Consider the following 18,742-nt stretch of genomic DNA (forward strand, 5'->3'; position numbering starts at 1 on the left):
AGGGCGAACAAAGCAAAACCAAAGGGGATGATGGACGGAGTGTTGAACATTGCAAGCACTCCCACCCCCAGTCAACTGATCTGGGTTTAATCCATCATCATTCTTTAGCTCACTCCGCCACCCCAGTTCAGACATGGTCATATGCAAATCAGTCTGACCCTGTGCCTCATGGGAACACTACAGCCGGAAATGCCAAGCCATGTCTTCCCTGGACCGGAAAAAAGTATCCTGGGACCGGTTTCTGGCTAATCAGCCGTCATCAGCCACGCAAGCTTGAATACTGTGGCAAAGTGAGCAAGGGACCCACGTCTGGGCATACCCTGCCAACTTAGGGCGAGCAAAGCAAAACCAAAGGGGATGATGGACGTAGTGTTGAACATTGCAAGCACTCACCCCAGTCGACTGATCTGGGTTTAATCCATCATCATTTTTTAGCTCACTCCTCCACGCCCAGTTCAAACATGGCCATATGCAAATCAGTCTGACCCTGTGCCTCATGGGAACATTCCAGCCCGAACTTCCAAGCCATGTCTTCCCTGGACCAGAAACAAGCATCCTGGGACCGGTTTCTGGCTAATCAGCCGTCATCAGCCAGGCTAGCCTGAATCCAGTGGCAAAGTGAGCAAGGGACCCACGTCTGGGCATACCCTGCCAACATATGATGAACAATGCAAAACCAAAAAGGATGATGGACCTAGTGTTGAACATTGCGAGCACTCACCCCCAGTCAACTGATCTGGGTTTAATCCATCATCATTCTTTAGCTCACTTCGGCGATCCAGTTTAGACATGGCCATATGCAAATCAGTCTGACCATGTGCATCATGGGAACACTCCAGCCCGAAATGCCAAGCCATGTGTTCACTAGACCGGGAACAAGCATCCTGGGACCAGTTTCTGGCTAATCGGCCGTCATCAGCCAGGCTAGCTTGAATCCAGTTGCAAAGTTAGCAAGGGACCCACGTCTGGGCATACCCTGCCAACTTAGGGCGAACAAGGCACAACCAAAGTGGATGATGAATGGAGTGTTGAACATTGCAAGCCCTCACCCCAGTCAACTGATCTGGGTTTAATCCATCATCATTTTTTAGCTCACTCCGCCACCCCAGTTCAGACATGGCCAGATGCAAATCAGTCTGCCCCTGTGCCTCATGGGAACAGTCCAGCCCGAAGTGCCAAGCCATGTCTTCCCTGGACTGGAAACAAGCAACCTGGGACCGGTTTCTGGCTAATCGGCTGTCATCAGCCAGACTACCTTGAATCCAGTTGCAAAGTTAGCAAGGGACCCACTTCTGGGCATACCCTCTCAACTTAGGGCGAAGAAAGCAAAACCAAAGGGGATGATGGACAAAGTGTTGAACATTGCAAGCACTCACCCCCAGTCAACTGATCTGGGTTTAATGCATCATCATTCTTTAGCTCACTCCGCCACCCCAGTTCAGATATGGCCATATGCAAATCAGTCTGACCCTGTGCCTCATGGGAACACTCCAGCCCGAACTGCCAAACCATGTCTTCCCGGGACCGGAAACAAGCACCCTGGGACCGTTTTCTGGCTAATCAGCCATCATCAGCCAGGCTAGCTTGAATCCAGTGGCAAAGTGAGCAAGGGACCCACGTCTGGGCATACCCTGCCAACTTAGGGCGAACAAAGCAAAACCAAAGGGGATGATGGACGGAGTGTTGAACATTGCAAGCACTCACCATCAGTCAACCGATCTGGGTTTAATCCATCATCATTCTTTAGCTCACTCCGCCACCCCAGTTCAGACATGGCCATATGCAAATCAGTCTGACCCTGTGCATCATGGGAACACTCCAGCCCGAAATGCCAAGCCATGTCTTCACTGGACTGGAAACAAGCAACCTGGGACCGGTTTCTGGCTAATCAGCCATCATCAGCCAGGCTAGCTTGAATCCAGTGGCAAAGTGAGCAAGGGACCCACGTCTGGGAATACCCTGCCAACTTAGGGCGAACAAGGCAAAACCAAAGGGGATGATGGACGGAGTGTTGAACATTGCAAGCACTCACCCCCAGACAACTGATCTGGGTTTAATGCATCATCATTCTTTAGCTCACTCCGCCACCCCAGTTCAGATATGGCCATATGCAAATCAGTCTGACCCTGTGCCTCATGGGAACAGTTCGGCCCGAACTGCCAAACCATGTCTTCCCGGGACCGGAAACAAGCACCCTGGGACCGTTTTCTGGCTAATCAGCCATCATCAGCCAGGCTAGCTTGAATCCAGTGGCAAAGTGAGCAAGGGACCCACGTCTGGGCATACCCTGCCAAATTAGGGCGAACAAAGCAAAACCAAAGGGGATGATGGACGGAGTGTTGAACATTGCAAGCACTCACCATCAGTCAACTGATCTGGGTTTAATCCATCATCATTCTTTAGCTCACTCTGCCACCCCAGTTCAGACATGGCCATATGCAAATCAGTCTGACCCTGTGCATCAGGGGAACACTCCAGCCCGAACTGCCAAGCCATGTCTTCCCTGGACAGGAAACAAGCAACCTGGGACCAGTTTCTGGCTAATCAGCCATCATCAGCCAGGCTAGCTTGAATCCAGTGGCAAAGTGAGCAAGGGACTCACGTCTGGGAATACCCTGCCAACTTAGGGCGAACAAGGCAAAACCAAAGGGGATGATGGATGGAGTGTTGAACTTTGCAAGCCCTCACCCCCAGTCAACTGATCTGGATTTAATCATCATCATTCTTTAGCTCACTCCGCCACCCCAGTTCAGACATGGCCATATGCAAATCAGTCTGACCCGGTGCCTCATGGGAACAGTCCAGCCCGAACTGCCAAGCCATGTCTTCCCTGGACCTAAAACAAGCATCCTGGGACCGGTTTCTGGCTAATCAGCCATCATCAGCCAGGCTAGCTTGAATCTAGTTGCAAAGGGAGCAAGGAACCCACTTCTGGGCATACACTGCCAATATAGGGCGAACAAAGCAAAACCAAAGGGGATGATGGACCTAGTGTTGAACATTGCAAGCACTCACCCCCAGTCAACTGATCTGGGTTTAATGCATCATCATTCTTTAGCTCACTCCGCCACCCCAGTTCAGATATGGCCATATGCAAATCAGTCTGACCCTGTGCCTCATGGGAACACTCCAGCCCGAACTGCCAAGCCATGTCTTACCTGGACCGGAAAAAAGTATCCTGGGACCGGTTTCTGGCTAATCAGCCGTCATCAGCCACGCAAGCTTGAATCCTGTGGCAAAGTGAGCAAGGGACCCACGTCTGGGCATACCCTGCCAACTTAGGGCGAGCAAAGCAAAACCAAAGGGGATGATGGACGGAGTGTTGAACATTGCAAGCACTCACCCCCAGTCAACTGATCTGGGTTTAATGCATCATCATTCTTTAGCTCACTCCGCCACCCCAGTTCAGATATGGCCATATGCAAATCAGTCTGACCCTGTGCCTCATGGGAACAGTTCGGCCCGAACTGCCAAACCATGTCTTCCCGGGACCGTAAACAAGCACCCTGGGACCGTTTTCTGGCTAATCAGCCATCATCAGCCAGGCTAGCTCGAATCCAGTGGCAAAGTGAGCAAGGGACCCACGTCTGGGCATACCCTGCCAACTTAGGGCGAACAAAGCAAAACCAAAGGGGATGATGGACGGAGTGTTGAACATTGCAAGCACTCACCATCAGTCAACTGATCTGGGTTTAATCCATCATCATTCTTTAGCTCACTCCGCCACCCCAGTTCAGACATGGCCATATGCAAATCAGTCTGACCCTGTGCATCATGGGAACACTCCAGCCCGAACTGCCAAGCCATGTCTTCCCTGGACAGGAAACAAGCATCCTGGGACCGGTTTCTGTCTCATCAGCCGTCATTTGCCAGGCTAGTTTGAATCCAGTGGCAAAGTGAGCAAGGGACCCATGTCTGGGCATACCCTGCCAACTTAGGGCGAGCAAAGCAAAACCAAAGGGGATGATGGACGGAGTGTTGAACATTGCAAGCACTCACCCCCAGTCAACTGATCTGGGTTTAATGCATCATCATTCTTTAGCTCACTCCGCCACCCCAGTTCAGATATGGCCATATGCAAATCAGTCTGACCCTGTGCCTCATGGGAACAGTTCGGCCCGAACTGCCAAACCATGTCTTCCCGGGACCGGAAACAAGCACCCTGGGACCGTTTTCTGGCTAATCAGCCATCATCAGCCAGGCTAGCTTGAATCCAGTGGCAAAGTGAGCAAGGGACCCACGTCTGGGCATACCCTGCCAACTTAGGGCGAACAAAGCAAAACCAAAGGGGATGATGGACGGAGTGTTGAACATTGCAAGCACTCACCATCAGTCAACTGATCTGGGTTTAATCCATCATCATTCTTTAGCTCACTCCGCCACCCCAGTTCAGACATGGCCATATGCAAATCAGTCTGACCCTGTGCATCATGGGAACACTCCAGCCCGAACTGCCAAGCCATGTCTTCCCTGGACAGGAAACAAGCATCCTGGGACCGGTTTCTGTCTCATCAGCCGTCATTTGCCAGGCTAGCTTGAATCCAGTGGCAAAGTGAGCAAGGGACCCACGTCTGGGCACACCCTGCCAACTTAGAGCGAACAAGGCAAAACCAAAGGGGATGATGGACAGAGTGTTGAACATTTCAAGCACTCAACCCCAGTCAACTGATCTGGGTTTAATCCATCATCATTCTTTAGCTCACTCCACCACCCCAGTTCAGACATGGCCATATGCAAATCAGTATGACCCTGTGCCTCATGGGAACACTCCAGCCCGAAATGCCAAGCCATGTCTTCACTGGACTGGAAACAAGCAACCTGGGACCGGTTTCTGGCTAATCAGCCATCATCAGCCAGGCTAGCTTGAATCCAGTGGCAAAGTGAGCAAGGGACCCACGTCTGGGAATACCCTGCCAACTTAGGGCGATCAAGGCAAAACCAAAGGGGATGATGGATGGAGTGTTGAACTTTGCAAGCCCTCACCCCCAGTCAACTGATCTGGATTTAATCATCATCATTCTTTAGCTCACTCCGCCACTCCAGTTCAGACATGGCCATATGCAAATCAGTCTGACCCGGTGCCTCATGGGAACAGTCCAGCCCGAACTGCCAAGCCATGTCTTCCCTGGACCTAAAACAAGCAACCTGGGAACGGTTTCTGGCTAATCAGCCATCATCAGCCAGGCTAGCTTGAATCTAGTGGCAAAGGGAGCAAGGAACCCACTTCTGGGCATACACAGCCAATATAGGGCGAACAAAGCAAAACCAAAGGGGATGATGGACCTAGTGTTGAACATTGCAAGCACTCACCCCCAGTCAACTGATCTGGGTTTAATGCATCATCATTCTTTAGCTCACTCCGCCACCCCAGTTCAGATATGGCCATATGCAAATCATTCTGACCCTGTGCCTCATGGGAACACTCCAGCCCGAACTGCCAAGCCATGTCTTACCTGGACCGGAAAAAAGTATCCTGGGACCGGTTTCTGGCTAATCAGCCGTCATCAGCCACGCAAGCTTGAATCCTGTGGCAAAGTGAGCAAGGGACCCACGTCTGGGCATACCCTGCCAACTTAGGGCGAGCAAAGCAAAACCAAAGGGGATGATGGACGGAGTGTTGAACATTGCAAGCACTCACCCCCAGTCAACTGATCTGGGTTTAATGCATCATCATTCTTTAGCTCACTCCGCCACCCCAGTTCAGATATGGCCATATGCAAATCAGTCTGACCCTGTGCCTCATGGGAACAGTTCGGCCCGAACTGCCAAACCATGTCTTCCCGGGACCGGAAACAAGCACCCTGGGACCGTTTTCTGGCTAATCAGCCATCATCAGCCAGGCTAGCTCGAATCCAGTGGCAAAGTGAGCAAGGGACCCACGTCTGGGCATACCCTGCCAACTTAGGGCGAACAAAGCAAAACCAAAGGGGATGATGGACGGAGTGTTGAACATTGCAAGCACTCTCCATCAGTCAACTGATCTGGGTTTAATCCAACATCATTCTTTAGCTCACTCCGCCACCCCAGTTCAGACATGGCCATATGCAAATCAGTCTGACCCTGTGCATCATGGGAACACTCCAGCCCGAACTGCCAAGCCATGTCTTCCCTGGACAGGAAACAAGCATCCTGGGACCGGTTTCTGTCACATCAGCCGTCATTTGCCAGGCTAGTTTGAATCCAGTGGCAAAGTGAGCAAGGGACCCACGTCTGGGCACACCCTGCGAACTTAGAGCGAACAAGGCAAAACCAAAGGGGATGATGGACGGAGTGTTGAACATTTCAAGCACTCAACCCCAGTCAACTGATCTGGGTTTAATCCATCATCATTCTTTAGCTCACTCCACCATCCCAGTTCAGACATGGCCATATGCAAATCAGTATGATCCTGTGCCTCATGGGAACACTCCAGCCTGAAATGCCAAGCGATGTCTTCACTGGACTGGAAACAAGCAACCTGGGACCGGTTTCTGGCTAATCAGCCATCATCAGCCAGGCTAGCTTGAATCCAGTGGCAAAGTGAGCAAGGGACCCACGTCTGGGACTAACCTGCCAAATTAGGGCAAACAAAGCAAAACCAAAGGGGATGATGGACGGAGTGTTTAACGTTGCAAGCACTCCCGCCCCCAGTCAACTGATCTGGGTTTAATCCATCATCATTCTTTAGCTCACTCCGCCACCCCAGTTCAGACATGGCCATATGCAAATCAGTCTGACCCTGTCCCTCATGGGAACACTCTAGCCCGAACTGCCGAGCCATGTCTTCCCTGGACAAGAAACAAGCATCCTGGGACCAGTTTCTGGCTCATCAGCCGTCATCATCCAGGCTAGCTTGAATCCAGTGGAAAAGTGAGCAAGAGACCCACGTCTGGGCATACCCTGCCAACTTAGGGCGAACAAGGCAAAACCAAAGGGGATGATGGATGGAGTGTTGAACTTTGCAAGCCCTCGCCCCCAGTCAACTGATCTGGATTTAATCATCATCATTCTTTAGCTCACTCCGCCACCCCAGTTCAGACATGGCCATATGCAAATCAGTCTGACCCGGTGCCTCATGGGAACAGTCCAGCCCGAACTGCCAAGCCATGTCTTCCCTGGACCTAAAACAAGCATCCTGGGACCGGTTTCTGGCTAATCAGCCATCATCAGCCAGGCTAGCTTGAATCCAGTGGCAAAGGGAGCAAGGAACCCACTTCTGGGCATACCCTGCCAAATTAGGGCGAACAAAGCAAAACCAAAGGGGATGATGGACGGAGTGTTGAACATTGCAAGCACTCACCATCAGTCAACTGATCTGGGTTTAATCCATCATCATTCTTTAGCTCACTCTGCCACCCCAGTTCAGACATGGCCATATGCAAATCAGTCTGACCCTGTGCATCATGGGAACACTCCAGCCCGAACTGCCAAGCCATGTCTTCCCTGGACAGGAAACAAGCATCCTGGGACCGGTTTCTGTCTCATCAGCCGTCATTTGCCAGGCTAGCTTGAATCCAGTGGCAAAGTGAGCAAGGGACCCACGTCTGGGCACACCCTGCCAACTTAGAGCGAACAAGGCAAAACCAAAGGGGATGATGGACAGAGTGTTGAACATTTCAAGCACTCAACCCCAGTCAACTGATCTGGGTTTAATCCATCATCATTCTTTAGCTCACTCCACCACCCCAGTTCAGACATGGCCATATGCAAATCAGCATGACCCTGTGCCTCATGGGAACACTCCAGCCCGAAATGCCAAGCCATGTCTTCACTGGACTGGAAACAAGCAACCTGGGACCAGTTTCTGGCTAATCAGCCATCATCAGCCAGGCTAGCTTGAATCCAGTGGCAAAGTGAGCAAGGGACTCACGTCTGGGAATACCCTGCCAACTTAGGGCGAACAAGGCAAAACCAAAGGGGATGATGGATGGAGTGTTGAACTTTGCAAGCCCTCACCCCCAGTCAACTGATCTGGATTTAATCATCATCATTCTTTAGCTCACTCCGCCACCCCAGTTCAGACATGGCCATATGCAAATCAGTCTGACCCGGTGCCTCATGGGAACAGTCCAGCCCGAACTGCCAAGCCATGTCTTCCCTGGACCTAAAACAAGCATCCTGGGACCGGTTTCTGGCTAATCAGCCATCATCAGCCAGGCTAGCTTGAATCTAGTTGCAAAGGGAGCAAGGAACCCACTTCTGGGCATACACTGCCAATATAGGGCGAACAAAGCAAAACCAAAGGGGATGATGGACCTAGTGTTGAACATTGCAAGCACTCACCCCCAGTCAACTGATCTGGGTTTAATGCATCATCATTCTTTAGCTCACTCCGCCACCCCAGTTCAGATATGGCCATATGCAAATCAGTCTGACCCTGTGCCTCATGGGAACACTCCAGCCCGAACTGCCAAGCCATGTCTTACCTGGACCGGAAAAAAGTATCCTGGGACCGGTTTCTGGCTAATCAGCCGTCATCAGCCACGCAAGCTTATATCCTGTGGCAAAGTGAGCAAGGGACCCACGTCTGGGCATACCCTGCCAACTTAGGGCGAGCAAAGCAAAACCAAAGGGGATGATGGACGGAGTGTTGAACATTGCAAGCACTCACCCCCAGTCAACTGATCTGGGTTTAATGCATCATCATTCTTTAGCTCACTCCGCCACCCCAGTTCAGATATGGCCATATGCAAATCAGTCTGACCCTGTGCCTCATGGGAACAGTTCGGCCCGAACTGCCAAACCATGTCTTCCCGGGACCGGAAACAAGCACCCTGGGACCGTTTTCTGGCTAATCAGCCATCATCAGCCAGGCTAGCTCGAATCCAGTGGCAAAGTGAGCAAGGGACCCACGTCTGGGCATACCCTGCCAACTTAGGGCGAACAAAGCAAAACCAAAGGGGATGATGGACGGAGTGTTGAACATTGCAAGCACTCACCATCAGTCAACTGATCTGGGTTTAATCCATCATCATTCTTTAGCTCACTCCGCCACCCCAGTTCAGACATGGCCATATGCAAATCAGTCTGACCCTGTGCATCATGGGAACACTCCAGCCCGAACTGCCAAGCCATGTCTTCCCTGGACAGGAAACAAGCATCCTGGGACCGGTTTCTGTCTCATCAGCCGTCATTTGCCAGGCTAGTTTGAATCCAGTGGCAAAGTGAGCAAGGGACCCATGTCTGGGCATACCCTGCCAACTTAGGGCGAGCAAAGCAAAACCAAAGGGGATGATGGACGGAGTGTTGAACATTGCAAGCACTCACCCCCAGTCAACTGATCTGGGTTTAATGCATCATCATTCTTTAGCTCACTCCGCCACCCCAGTTCAGATATGGCCATATGCAAATCAGTCTGACCCTGTGCCTCATGGGAACAGTTCGGCCCGAACTGCCAAACCATGTCTTCCCGGGACCGGAAACAAGCACCCTGGGACCGTTTTCTGGCTAATCAGCCATCATCAGCCAGGCTAGCTTGAATCCAGTGGCAAAGTGAGCAAGGGACCCACGTCTGGGCATACCCTGCCAACTTAGGGCGAACAAAGCAAAACCAAAGGGGATGATGGACGGAGTGTTGAACATTGCAAGCACTCACCATCAGTCAACTGATCTGGGTTTAATCCATCATCATTCTTTAGCTCACTCCGCCACCCCAGTTCAGACATGGCCATATGCAAATCAGTCTGACCCTGTGCATCATGGGAACACTCCAGCCCGAACTGCCAAGCCATGTCTTCCCTGGACAGGAAACAAGCATCCTGGGACCGGTTTCTGTCTCATCAGCCGTCATTTGCCAGGCTAGCTTGAATCCAGTGGCAAAGTGAGCAAGGGACCCACGTCTGGGCACACCCTGCCAACTTAGAGCGAACAAGGCAAAACCAAAGGGGATGATGGACAGAGTGTTGAACATTTCAAGCACTCAACCCCAGTCAACTGATCTGGGTTTAATCCATCATCATTCTTTAGCTCACTCCACCACCCCAGTTCAGACATGGCCATATGCAAATCAGTATGACCCTGTGCCTCATGGGAACACTCCAGCCCGAAATGCCAAGCCATGTCTTCACTGGACTGGAAACAAGCAACCTGGGACCGGTTTCTGGCTAATCAGCCATCATCAGCCAGGCTAGCTTGAATCCAGTGGCAAAGTGAGCAAGGGACCCACGTCTGGGAATACCCTGCCAACTTAGGGCGATCAAGGCAAAACCAAAGGGGATGATGGATGGAGTGTTGAACTTTGCAAGCCCTCACCCCCAGTCAACTGATCTGGATTTAATCATCATCATTCTTTAGCTCACTCCGCCACCCCAGTTCAGACATGGCCATATGCAAATCAGTCTGACCCGGTGCCTCATGGGAACAGTCCAGCCCGAACTGCCAAGCCATGTCTTCCCTGGACCTAAAACAAGCAACCTGGGAACGGTTTCTGGCTAATCAGCCATCATCAGCCAGGCTAGCTTGAATCTAGTGGCAAAGGGAGCAAGGAACCCACTTCTGGGCATACACAGCCAATATAGGGCGAACAAAGCAAAACCAAAGGGGATGATGGACCTAGTGTTGAACATTGCAAGCACTCACCCCCAGTCAACTGATCTGGGTTTAATGCATCATCATTCTTTAGCTCACTCCGCCACCCCAGTTCAGATATGGCCATATGCAAATCATTCTGACCCTGTGCCTCATGGGAACACTCCAGCCCGAACTGCCAAGCCATGTCTTACCTGGACCGGAAAAAAGTATCCTGGGACCGGTTTCTGGCTAATCAGCCGTCATCAGCCACGCAAGCTTGAATCCTGTGGCAAAGTGAGCAAGGGACCCACGTCTGGGCATACCCTGCCAACTTAGGGCGAGCAAAGCAAAACCAAAGGGGATGATGGACGGAGTGTTGAACATTGCAAGCACTCACCCCCAGTCAACTGATCTGGGTTTAATGCATCATCATTCTTTAGCTCACTCCGCCACCCCAGTTCAGATATGGCCATATGCAAATCAGTCTGACCCTGTGCCTCATGGGAACAGTTCGGCCCGAACTGCCAAACCATGTCTTCCCGGGACCGGAAACAAGCACCCTGGGACCGTTTTCTGGCTAATCAGCCATCATCAGCCAGGCTAGCTCGAATCCAGTGGCAAAGTGAGCAAGGGACCCACGTCTGGGCATACCCTGCCAACTTAGGGCGAACAAAGCAAAACCAAAGGGGATGATGGACGGAGTGTTGAACATTGCAAGCACTCTCCATCAGTCAACTGATCTGGGTTTAATCCAACATCATTCTTTAGCTCACTCCGCCACCCCAGTTCAGACATGGCCATATGCAAATCAGTCTGACCCTGTGCATCATGGGAACACTCCAGCCCGAACTGCCAAGCCATGTCTTCCCTGGACAGGAAACAAGCATCCTGGGACCGGTTTCTGTCTCATCAGCCGTCATTTGCCAGGCTAGTTTGAATCCAGTGGCAAAGTGAGCAAGGGACCCACGTCTGGGCACACCCTGCCAACTTAGAGCGAACAAGGCAAAACCAAAGGGGATGATGGACGGAGTGTTGAACATTTCAAGCACTCAACCCCAGTCAACTGATCTGGGTTTAATCCATCATCATTCTTTAGCTCACTCCACCATCCCAGTTCAGACATGGCCATATGCAAATCAGTATGACCCTGTGCCTCATGGGAACACTCCAGCCTGAAATGCCAAGCGATGTCTTCACTGGACTGGAAACAAGCAACCTGGGACCGGTTTCTGGCTAATCAGCCATCATCAGCCAGGCTAGCTTGAATCCAGTGGCAAAGTGAGCAAGGGACCCACGTCTGGGACTACCCTGCCAAATTAGGGCAAACAAAGCAAAACCAAAGGGGATGATGGACGGAGTGTTTAACGTTGCAAGCACTCCCGCCCCCAGTCAACTGATCTGGGTTTAATCCATCATCATTCTTTAGCTCACTCCGCCACCCCAGTTCAGACATGGCCATATGCAAATCAGTCTGACCCTGTCCCTCATGGGAACACTCTAGCCCGAACTGCCGAGCCATGTCTTCCCTGGACAAGAAACAAGCATCCTGGGACCAGTTTCTGGCTCATCAGCCGTCATCATCCAGGCTAGCTTGAATCCAGTGGAAAAGTGAGCAAGAGACCCACGTCTGGGCATACCCTGCCAACTTAGGGCGAACAAGGCAAAACCAAAGGGGATGATGGATGGAGTGTTGAACTTTGCAAGCCCTCACCCCCAGTCAACTGATCTGGATTTAATCATCATCATTCTTTAGCTCACTCCGCCACCCCAGTTCAGACATGGCCATATGCAAATCAGTCTGACCCGGTGCCTCATGGGAACAGTCCAGCCCGAACTGCCAAGCCATGTCTTCCCTGGACCTAAAACAAGCATCCTGGGACCGGTTTCTGGCTAATCAGCCATCATCAGCCAGGCTAGCTTGAATCCAGTGGCAAAGGGAGCAAGGAACCCACTTCTGGGCATACACTGCCAACATAGGGCGAACAAAGCAAAACCAAAGGGGATGATGGACCTAGTGTTGAACATTGCAAGCACTCACCCCCAGTCAACTGATCTGGGTTTAATCCATCATCATTCTTTAGCTCACTCCGCCTCCCCAATTCAGACATGGTCATATGCAAATCAGTCTGACCCTGTGCCTCATGGGAACACTACAGCCCGAAATGCCAAGCCATGTCTTCCCTGGACCGGAAAAAAGTATCCTGGGACCGGTTTCTGGCTAATCAGCCGTCATCAGCCACGCAAGCTTGAATCCTGTGGCAAAGTGAGCAAGGGACCCATGTCTGGGCATACCCTGCCAATTTAGGGCGAGCAAAGCAAAACCAAAGGGGATGATGGACGGAGTGTTGAACATTGCAAGCACTCACCCCAGTCGACTGATCTGGGTTTAATCCATCATCATTTTTTAGCTCACTCCTCCACGCCCAGTTCAAACATGGCCATATGCAAATCAGTCTGACCATGTGCCTCATGGGAACATTCCAGCCCGAATTTCCAAGCCATGTCTTCCCTGGACCGGAAACAAGCATACGGGGACCGGTTTCTGGCTAATCAGCCGTCATCAGCCAGGCTAGCCTGAATCCAGTGGCAAAGTGAGCAAGGGACCCACGTCTGGGCATACCCTGCCAACATATGGTGAACAATGCAAAATCAAAGAGGATGATGGACCTAGTGTTGAACATTGCGAGCACTCACCCCCAGTCAACTGATCTGGGTTTAATCCATCATCATTCTTTAGCTCACTTCGGCATCCCAGTGTAGACATGGCCATATGCAAATTAGTCTGACCATGTGCATCATGGGAATACTCCAGCCCGAAATGCCAAGCCATGTCTTCACTGGACCGGGAACAAGCATCCTGGGACCAGTTTCTGGCTAATCGGCCGTCATCAGCCAGGCTAGCTTGAATCCAGTTGCAAAGTTAGCAAGGGACCCACGTCTGGGCATACCCTGCCAACATATGGTGAACAATTCAAAATCAAAGGGGATGATGGACCTAGTGTTGAACATTGCGAGCACTCACCCCCAGTCAACTGATCTGGGTTTAATCCATCATCATTCTTTAGCTCACTTCGGCATCCCAGTGTAGACATGGCCATATGCAAATTAGTCTGACCATGTGCATCATGGGAATACTCCAGCCCGAAATGCCAAGCCATGTCTTCACTGGACCGGGAACAAGCATCCTGGGACCAGTTTCTGGCTAATCGGCCGTCATCAGCCAGGCTAGCTTGAATCCAGTTGCAAAGTTAGCAAGGGACCCACGTCTGGACATACCCTGCCAACTTAGGGCGAACAAAGCACAACCAAAGGGGATGATGGACGGAGTGTTGAACATTGCAAGCACTCACCCCAGTCAACTGATCTGGGTTTAATCTATCATCATTTTTTAGCTCACTCCGCCACCCCAGTTCAGACATGGCCATATGCAAATCAGTCTGCCCCTGTGCCTCATGGGAACAGTCCAGCCCGAACTGCCAAGCCATGTCTTCCCTGGGCTGGAAACAAGCAACCTGGGACCGGTTTCTGGCTAATCGGCTGTCATCAGCCAGGCTACCTTGAATCCAGTTGCAAAGTTTGCAAGGGACACACGTCTGGGCATACCCTGCCAACTTAGGGCAAAGAAAGAAAAACAAAAGGGGATGATGGACGAAGTGTTGAACATTGCAAGCACTCACCCCAGTCAACTGATCTGGGTTTAATGCATCATCATTCTTTAGCTCACTCCACCACCCCAGTTCAGATATGGCCATATGCAAATCAGTCTGACCCTGTGCCTCATGGGAACAGTTCAGCCCAAACTGCCAAGCATTGTCTTCCTGGGACCGGAAACAAGCATCCTGGGACCGTTTCCTGGCTAATCAGTCATAATCAGCCAGGCTAGCTTGAATCCAGTGGCAGAGTGAGCAAGGGACCCACGTCTGGGCATACCCTGCCAACTTAGTGCGAACAAGCAAAACCAAAGGGGATGATGGACGGAGTGTTGAATATTGCAAGCACTCACCCCCAGTTAACTGATCTGGGTTTAATCCATCATCATTCTTTAGCTCACTCCGCCACCCCCAGTTCAGACATGGCCATATGCAAATCAGTCTGACCCTGTGCCTCATGGGAACACTCCAGCCCGAACTGCCAAGCCATGTCTTCCCTGGACAGGAAACAAGCATCCTGAGACCGGTTTCTGTCTCATCAGCCGTTATTAGCCAGGCTAGCTTGAATCCAGTGGAAAAGTGAGCAAGAGACCCACGTCTGGGCATACCCTGCCAACTTAGGGCGAACAAGGCAAAACCAAAGGGGATGATGGATGGAGTGTTGAACTTTGCAAGCCCTCACCCCCAGTCAACTGATCTGGATTTAATCATCATCATTCTTTAGCTCACTCCGCCACCCCAGTTCAGACATGGCCATATGCAAATCAGTCTGACCCGGTGCCTCATGGGAACAGTCCAGCCCGAACTGCCAAGCCATGTCTTCCCTGGACCTAAAACAAGCATCCTGGGACCGGTTTCTGGCTAATCAGCCATCATCAGCCAGGCTAGCTTGAATCCAGTGGCAAAGGGAGCAAGGAACCCACTTCTGGGCATACACTGCCAACATAGGGCGAACAAAGCAAAACCAAAGGGGATGATGGACCTAGTGTTGAACATTGCAAGCACTCACCCCCAGTCAACTGATCTGGGTTTAATCCATCATCATTCTTTAGCTCACTCCGCCTCCCCAATTCAGACATGGTCATATGCAAATCAGTCTGACCCTGTGCCTCATGGGAACACTACAGCCCGAAATGCCAAGCCATGTCTTCCCTGGACCGGAAAAAAGTATCCTGGGACCGGTTTCTGGCTAATCAGCCGTCATCAGCCACGCAAGCTTGAATCCTGTGGCAAAGTGAGCAAGGGACCCATGTCTGGGCATACCCTGCCAATTTAGGGCGAGCAAAGCAAAACCAAAGGGGATGATGGACGGAGTGTTGAACATTGCAAGCACTCACCCCAGTCGACTGATCTGGGTTTAATCCATCATCATTTTTTAGCTCACTCCTCCACGCCCAGTTCAAACATGGCCATATGCAAATCAGTCTGACCATGTGCCTCATGGGAACATTCCAGCCCGAATTTCCAAGCCATGTCTTCCCTGGACCGGAAACAAGCATACGGGGACCGGTTTCTGGCTAATCAGCCGTCATCAGCCAGGCTAGCCTGAATCCAGTGGCAAAGTGAGCAAGGGACCCACGTCTGGGCATACCCTGCCAACATATGGTGAACAATGCAAAATCAAAGAGGATGATGGACCTAGTGTTGAACATTGCGAGCACTCACCCCCAGTCAACTGATCTGGGTTTAATCCATCATCATTCTTTAGCTCACTTCGGCATCCCAGTGTAGACATGGCCATATGCAAATTAGTCTGACCATGTGCATCATGGGAATACTCCAGCCCGAAATGCCAAGCCATGTCTTCACTGGACCGGGAACAAGCATCCTGGGACCAGTTTCTGGCTAATCGGCCGTCATCAGCCAGGCTAGCTTGAATCCAGTTGCAAAGTTAGCAAGGGACCCACGTCTGGGCATACCCTGCCAACATATGGTGAACAATTCAAAATCAAAGGGGATGATGGACCTAGTGTTGAACATTGCGAGCACTCACCCCCAGTCAACTGATCTGGGTTTAATCCATCATCATTCTTTAGCTCACTTCGGCATCCCAGTGTAGACATGGCCATATGCAAATTAGTCTGACCATGTGCATCATGGGAATACTCCAGCCCGAAATGCCAAGCCATGTCTTCACTGGACCGGGAACAAGCATCCTGGGACCAGTTTCTGGCTAATCGGCCGTCATCAGCCAGGCTAGCTTGAATCCAGTTGCAAAGTTAGCAAGGGACCCACGTCTGGACATACCCTGCCAACTTAGGGCGAACAAAGCACAACCAAAGGGGATGATGGACGGAGTGTTGAACATTGCAAGCACTCACCCCAGTCAACTGATCTGGGTTTAATCTATCATCATTTTTTAGCTCACTCCGCCACCCCAGTTCAGACATGGCCATATGCAAATCAGTCTGCCCCTGTGCCTCATGGGAACAGTCCAGCCCGAACTGCCAAGCCATGTCTTCCCTGGGCTGGAAACAAGCAACCTGGGACCGGTTTCTGGCTAATCGGCTGTCATCAGCCAGGCTACCTTGAATCCAGTTGCAAAGTTTGCAAGGGACACACGTCTGGGCATACCCTGCCAACTTAGGGCAAAGAAAGAAAAACAAAAGGGGATGATGGACGAAGTGTTGAACATTGCAAGCACTCACCCCAGTCAACTGATCTGGGTTTAATGCATCATCATTCTTTAGCTCACTCCACCACCCCAGTTCAGATATGGCCATATGCAAATCAGTCTGACCCTGTGCCTCATGGGAACAGTTCAGCCCAAACTGCCAAGCATTGTCTTCCTGGGACCGGAAACAAGCATCCTGGGACCGTTTCCTGGCTAATCAGTCATAATCAGCCAGGCTAGCTTGAATCCAGTGGCAGAGTGAGCAAGGGACCCACGTCTGGGCATACCCTGCCAACTTAGTGCGAACAAGCAAAACCAAAGGGGATGATGGACGGAGTGTTGAATATTGCAAGCACTCACCCCCAGTTAACTGATCTGGGTTTAATCCATCATCATTCTTTAGCTCACTCCGCCACCCCCAGTTCAGACATGGCCATATGCAAATCAGTCTGACCCTGTGCCTCATGGGAACACTCCAGCCCGAACTGCCAAGCCATGTCTTCCCTGGACAGGAAACAAGCATCCTGAGACCGGTTTCTGTCTCATCAGCCGTTATTAGCCAGGCTAGCTTGAATCCAGTGGAAAAGTGAGCAAGAGACCCACGTCTGGGCATACCCTGCCAACTTAGGGCGAACAAGGCAAAACCAAAGGGGATGATGGATGGAGTGTTGAACTTTGCAAGCCCTCACCCCCAGTCAACTGATCTGGATTTAATCATCATCATTCTTTAGCTCACTCCGCCACCCCAGTTCAGACATGGCCATATGCAAATCAGTCTGACCCGGTGCCTCATGGGAACAGTCCAGCCCGAACTGCCAAGCCATGTCTTCCCTGGACCTAAAACAAGCATCCTGGGACCGGTTTCTGGCTAATCAGCCATCATCAGCCAGGCTAGCTTGAATCCAGTGGCAAAGGGAGCAAGGAACCCACTTCTGGGCATACACTGCCAACATAGGGCGAACAAAGCAAAACCAAAGGGGATGATGGACCTAGTGTTGAACATTGCAAGCACTCACCCCCAGTCAACTGATCTGGGTTTAATCCATCATCATTCTTTAGCTCACTCCGCCTCCCCAATTCAGACATGGTCATATGCAAATCAGTCTGACCCTGTGCCTCATGGGAACACTACAGCCCGAAATGCCAAGCCATGTCTTCCCTGGACCGGAAAAAAAGTATCCTGGGACCGGTTTCTGGCTAATCAGCCGTCATCAGCCACGCAAGCTTGAATCCTGTGGCAAAGTGAGCAAGGGACCCATGTCTGGGCATACCCTGCCAATTTAGGGCGAGCAAAGCAAAACCAAAGGGGATGATGGACGGAGTGTTGAACATTGCAAGCACTCACCCCAGTCGACTGATCTGGGTTTAATCCATCATCATTTTTTAGCTCACTCCTCCACGCCCAGTTCAAACATGGCCATATGCAAATCAGTCTGACCATGTGCCTCATGGGAACATTCCAGCCCGAACTTCCAAGCCATGTCTTCCCTGGACCGGAAACAAGCATACGGGGACCGGTTTCTGGCTAATCAGCCGTCATCAGCCAGGCTAGCCTGAATCCAGTGGCAAAGTGAGCAAGGGACCCACGTCTGGGCATACCCTGCCAACATATGGTGAACAATGCAAAATCAAAGAGGATGATGGACCTAGTGTTGAACATTGCGAGCACTCACCCCCAGTCAACTGATCTGGGTTTAATCCATCATCATTCTTTAGCTCACTTCGGCATCCCAGTGTAGACATGGCCATATGCAAATTAGTCTGACCATGTGCATCATGGGAATACTCCAGCCCGAAATGCCAAGCCATGTCTTCACTGGACCGGGAACAAGCATCCTGGGACCAGTTTCTGGCTAATCGGCCGTCATCAGCCAGGCTAGCTTGAATCCAGTTGCAAAGTTAGCAAGGGACCCACGTCTGGGCATACCCTGCCAACATATGGTGAACAATTCAAAATCAAAGGGGATGATGGACCTAGTGTTGAACATTG

Source organism: Triturus cristatus, chromosome 1_1, assembly GCF_964204655.1.
Source record: "Triturus cristatus chromosome 1_1, aTriCri1.1, whole genome shotgun sequence".
Taxonomy (NCBI): Eukaryota; Metazoa; Chordata; class Amphibia; order Caudata; family Salamandridae; genus Triturus; species Triturus cristatus.